Consider the following 6,000-nt stretch of genomic DNA (forward strand, 5'->3'; position numbering starts at 1 on the left):
TTGACACTATGCACCCTAGGTGCATAACCAATTGGAAGTGGATCACCCTGTGAGCCCCTGTACCAGTGTACACTAGGTACCCAGGGCATTGGTGTATCTAAGGCCTGCCAGGGGCTGAAGCATGTATTATGCCACCCCAGGCTTGGCCTAACAAATTTGACACAACTGGCTGATCAATCAGCTGGGGTAAGTTGGTGTAACCACCTCTTACTTAGGTGTAGTATACCTATACCTAACCTTAAATGGGACACATGTTAACCTATCAGTCACTCCTATGGCAGGCCTTAACAATCCTGAAGGCAGAGTGCTTGGTTCCATGTGAGATGGTGCTCTGGCATGAGCTGAGCCTGTCTGCAGTGGTCGGAACCACTTCCTTCTACTGTTTCCAGATATCGTCATACCATATACTCTTAAGTGCATTATGAACCTCGCGGTTAAATGCTATCTTTGGTTTGGCTTTATCAAAACATGTCGAGTAACGTGTCATACGAATTGGAATACTAACCCCTCACCAATTCTGGCGACGGGGTTAGCATTCCACCCTTCTAGAGGGACACGACATGTACAGTACCTGAAACCCGGGTAAAATCAGACATAGCCTCAGCTCCACAAAATGGATGCTGCCACCACAGACACAAGTCTGCCCTCCTGCTGCTGGGAGTCCTTCCAGCTTGGGAGACGTGGACAAAGGGTTTCCTGCCAGGGGAGGTGCGAGCACCACCCCAGACAGGATTTTGTGTATTGGTCAGGTAGGGCTTGAAAGAAACCAGACATGCCTGAGGCTCACAAGGAGCCTCGGTGCATATGCCAGTTCAATCCGGTCCTGGGGCACACCAGCCCCAGACCTGGGGCGAGCTGGACAAAGGATTGGGGGTGTAACCACCCCCCTTCCTGGTCCCACCCTTAGGGAGGGACCTAGCAGGTAGTCCGGCCCCTAGAATCCGCTTAAAGGTAGGAGCTGTGTCCTAAGACTTCAGACATCCTGGAATCAACTTAACCACAAGAAGAAGACGGGAACTTCGATGCTCTGCTGCACAGAGGACTGAAGGAAATCTCCCCTATGGTCAGGGAGTGACCATCTTGCTAACGCAAGCACCAACCAGCTATTGAACATCTGCTTTGCCGCCGCCTCCAGCCGGAGCCCGAGCCCAGAGCCCGACAAGACCTGGACCTCCAGACCTCTCACCGCCCGATCCACAGTCCCTGCAAAGAAGGAACCCGTGGAGGCACCGAGACACGTGGAGCCAGCCATCTTGAAAGACCGACGACAAGCTGCAAGCGCAGCAACAGAGGCTCCCTCCAAGTTGTGCTTTGGGTCCTGAGAAGCCCAACCACCGAGCAGCATCTGCACCAAAGGTGAGCCCTCCAGCATCTCCACGATCTGCGTGGGGCCCCTCTGCACTTTGCATCTCGACGCGCCTGCCCCCGTCCCTGGCCCGTTGGCTAGTGGCCATTTTGGCGACGAACTTTGAAAACTACGATGCTGGTCTGGTTGCTCCAGACTGGCCCTAGCTGCTCTCCAAAAGAGCAGCCCCTCTGACCTTGCTGGTCAGAACAATCAGCTTTCTTAAACTTCCACAACTCCTGCCTTTGCCAAGGCTTGTTTGCTTCTTTCGAGTCGCCGACACCGCCGACAGCGAGAGCCTGCGTGGGACAGCTTGTGACTCGACTCCTGGACGTCGTCGACCTTCAGGGACCACGTGGCTGCGGAGACAAGCTACACTTCCCCACCTGTTTGCACCCGACATCGCCTGGTACCGTTCTGGTGCCACGCCGATCACTGGCTAGTGACTGTGAACACTGTCCCCTCTGCTTTCAGGTCTTCTACAACTCCGATCCACTCTTGGATCCACCGCATCTCTTCTGGACCGACCGCCTGCAGCATCTTTGTCATCAGGCTCCATTGAATCGATAGAAGAAACCCGACGCACTTCGAGACCTATGCACCCGCTTCCTGTGGGTGAGGTAAAGCTGGCACTCCGGTGCCCAAGTGTAGAGAATCATCTCTAGTGTCTGTGTTTCGAATCTTGAGATCGTAGTCCATTCAGAAGACCCTTTCTGCAGTAACTTTGTAACTTTTACGCACCCATTGAAAACCTATGGGAGCACGCGTGTGACTTTCCGCACTGCACACGCAACCCGTGGACCTCCTGGTCACTAACTAAAGTTAGCTCCTTGTAGGCCCAGTGATTCTAGAGGCCCTAGGCCTTTTCCCTTTCCTGTTCGTGGTACTTATACCACTATTTTAGTATATGGTTTGAGTGGCCACCAGGGCCCATCCATATAAAGTGCAACTTCTGTGTATTATAACATTGTCTTGTTTAACGATTTGTGCTCCTGTGCTCATAAAGAGTCTAGGGGTTACTTTGAGAAATAAATACATATATATTTTGAATATATATCTGTGTGGTGTCCTTTCATTGGTATAAAAGGGGGTTATATTTGGTAAAACAGCCTGCTTAACACGCTTTAACGAGTTTAGCCTCAAAGACTGCTTAGCCTACGCTACCACTAGGGTAGCTAGTCCGAAAAGGTTGACTTACAACCACACCATAAGGGTTGCTTGGCATGGTACAAGGTGGTCACTTTAACTAGTGAACATCATATACCAGGCCAACTTCTCACATTGGTGAGCAGCGGTTGGATTTGAGCTTGCTGTGTTTTACCATTGTAATCTCTCGGTTACCAATTGAAAGATCACATAGGTACCTGTAGGTACATATAAAACAAGATAGATATACTTAAGTTCTACTGAACTTAGTTGTTGTAGAGCAAAGGGAGTAGCACACCCTGACTACAACTACTAGATAGGTTTAGTAGGTAAACCCAAGTGTAGGTAGATTGCAACACATCCACCCACACTTAAGAGCAATGGAGGGGGCAGAGGGGTCCAAGGTACCCATCTCTGTCGAGAGTGACCCCCAGAGGGCACCAACTCTCTTTGCTACCCTAAATCAAAATGAGCTCAGGCAGTTGGCAAATATCAGGGGCCTTAAACAGCCCAAGAACCCTACTTCTGCTGAACTCAGAGAGCTTTTGCAAGCTGATGAAGATCAGAGAGCTCTCAAGAAAGCCCCCCAGTTAGGCCCCTCAGGGACTGGAACAGGAGGCCCCCCTTCTGAAGATGCTACTGAGGTACCCCTTTCCAATAGTCACCCCTTAGATGAGATTCATACTACAGAGGATGAAAGTGAGAAGGGTACTGATACAGAAGGTAGTGAGGATGAAGGGAGAACTAGCCCAGTGCCAAGTGTTATACGTGGCCCAGCTAACCTAAGGCTATTGGGGACTGACAATGGGATCATCCCATTTGATCTCCCCAGTGGACTTAACCAGGGGCTTGGGAGGCAAAGGAATCACTCAGGTGAATCTAATGCTTCTCATGCCTCTAGAGGCTCTCAAGGTCACTCCAGGAGAAGGATGACCACCCCTCAGAGGAGGGAGCATGAGGCCAGAATGCAGGAAGCCCAGCTGAGAATCAGGAAACAGGAGTTAGAAGCAGCTCTCATGGAAGAGAAACTTGGGGGCACATCAACAACAACCGGCGATAATTATCGCTCAGCGCTCTTAGCGTGAGGATAATTATCGCCGGCTAGCGTGAATTTTTATCGCTGAGATAGCGTGCTATTAGCAACGCTTATCTCAATAGCGATAAAAATCTACACGCTAACAGGCTAACGTGAGATTATCGCTGGAAACCCAGCGATAATCTCACGTTACCTTGTTGATAGGGACAGGCAAACTGAGCCATGATATCCTCCTTCCATAGGTTATCATGGCTAAGTCTGAAAATTAGCAGACGTAAAAAAGCAGCGTTAACCGCGGTTAGCGCTGCTTTTTTTGTCTCTAACAGGGTTAGCGACATTCTTGATAATAGGAGAAATGTCACTTAGCGACATTTCTCCTATTATTTTACTCTGGAACGCCCCCTTTGCATCTCATTAGAGATGCAAGGGGAAGCATAGAGTAAAAGGGTGCTAACATGCAAATTTGCGTGTTAGCACCCTGTTGTTGATAGGGCGCTAGTTTTATCTCTGCTTTTTTGGCTTTCAAAGCCAAAAAAGCAGAGATAAAGCCCTTGTTGATATGCCCCTGAGTAAGGCTAGGCAACCTAAAGAGAGTGGGTCTATACCCACTGGTGGCAGCATTGTCCCTATGGACAAAGATAGGGTCTTTGACAATAGGAACCTGTCCAAGGTTGTGCCCCCCTACAAAAGTGGGGATGACATCCACAAAGGGATAACTGCTCTTGAGAGAGCCTGCAAAGTGCAGCAGGTTCCTGAGGACCAGTGGGCAGCAATCTTATGGCTCTCCTTTGAAGGAAGAGGTAGAGATAGACTCCTCACTGTTAGAGAGGAGGATGTCAGAAATTACAGAGTCCTGAAGAGTGTCCTAGTTGATGGGTTAGGCTTAACCACTGAACAGTACAGGTTAATGTTCAGAGACACCCAGAAGACACAGACTCAGGACTGGTCTGAATACATTGAATGTGCCACTAAGGCTTTGGAGGGTTGGTTGCTGGGAAGTAAGGTATCTGATTATACAGGATTGTACAATTTGATGATGAGAGAACAGATTTTAAATAACTGTCAGAACCAGCAACTGCATCAACACTTGGTTGACTCAGATCTGACCTCTCCCCAAGAATTGGGAAAGAAGGCAGACAAATGGGTCAGAACCAGGGTTAAGCAAAAGAACCAGAACCAGGGCCAAGGGGGTGATCAGAAGAAAACAGACCAAAAGGGTGGAGATCAGAAATCTAAAGACCAGAAGTCTTCAACAGGGCCCCAAACTAGTACTAACGAGGGTGGGTCCCAGCCTAAAGGGAAGAAGAAAGAAGGTCCAAAGAAACCCTGGTGCAAACATTGCAAGAATACAACTCACTGGACTAGTGATTGTAGGAAGGGTGGAGCCCCCAACACTGTTGCCCCTAAGGCACCTGCTCCCAGTACTACTGTTAGCAGTGTTGGTCCCCAAACAAAGGGTGTAGTGGGAATCACTATGGGAACTGAAGGAGATTCTGACTTAGACAGAACCCTGACACAGGCAGTCTTGATCTGTGATGGGGACATGGATTTGTCCCTGACTGTGAGCCCCAGTAACCTGGGCAAGTACAGACAGACTCCTTTAATTAATGAAAAAGTGGCTCAAGCCTACAGGGACACATGTGCCAGTGTCACTATGGTGACACCAGGCTTTGTGGATCCTGGACAGTACATACCAGGTGAGAATTACCTGGTGACCAATGCCAGCAATGCCACTACTTCACATAGTGTGGCAGTTGTTAACTTCTCATGGGGAGGGGTAACTGGCCTCAAAAGGGTTGTGGTTAGTGCAGACCTCCCAGTAGAATGTTTGTTGGACAATGACCTAGAGAGTTCTCTATGGTCAGAAGTGGAGTACAGGACACATGCAGAGATGTTAGGTATATCACCACATGTCCTTGCTGTGACCAGGTCACAGGCCAAAAAGTGCCTTACTGAACCACAGGTCTTGGATCCTGGAACAATGGACCAAGCACCTACCAAGAAGAAGAACAGGAGGGTAAAGGCTGTGCCTTCCCCCCTGCCTCAAGGTGATGATCAGCCTTCCCAGGAAGATGATCTAGAGGACCCTGAAGGAACTGTCCCTGAAGAGCTTGAACCTGATCAGGTTGAGTTTCTGGGGACAGGGGGACCTTCCAGGGCTGACTTGGGGCAGGCTCAGTTAACCTGTCCATCTCTTGAACCCCTCAGACAGCTGGCTGCTGCTGAGGCTGCTGGGAATGCTCAAGGTACCCATAAAGTGTATTGGGATGATGGGCTCCTTTATTCAGAGGCTAGAGACCCAAAACCTGGTGCAACCAGGAGGTTGGTTATACCTCTGCAATTTAGGGGCTTCCTTCTTACCTTGGCCCATGATATTCCTCGAGCAGGACACTTAGGCCAGAACAAGACGTGGGACAGGCTTGTCCCTCACTTTCACTGGCCTCACATGAATGAAGATACAAAGGAGTTTTGT

This window comes from Triturus cristatus, chromosome 2_1 (assembly GCF_964204655.1).
Source record: "Triturus cristatus chromosome 2_1, aTriCri1.1, whole genome shotgun sequence".
Lineage (NCBI taxonomy): Eukaryota > Metazoa > Chordata > Amphibia > Caudata > Salamandridae > Triturus > Triturus cristatus.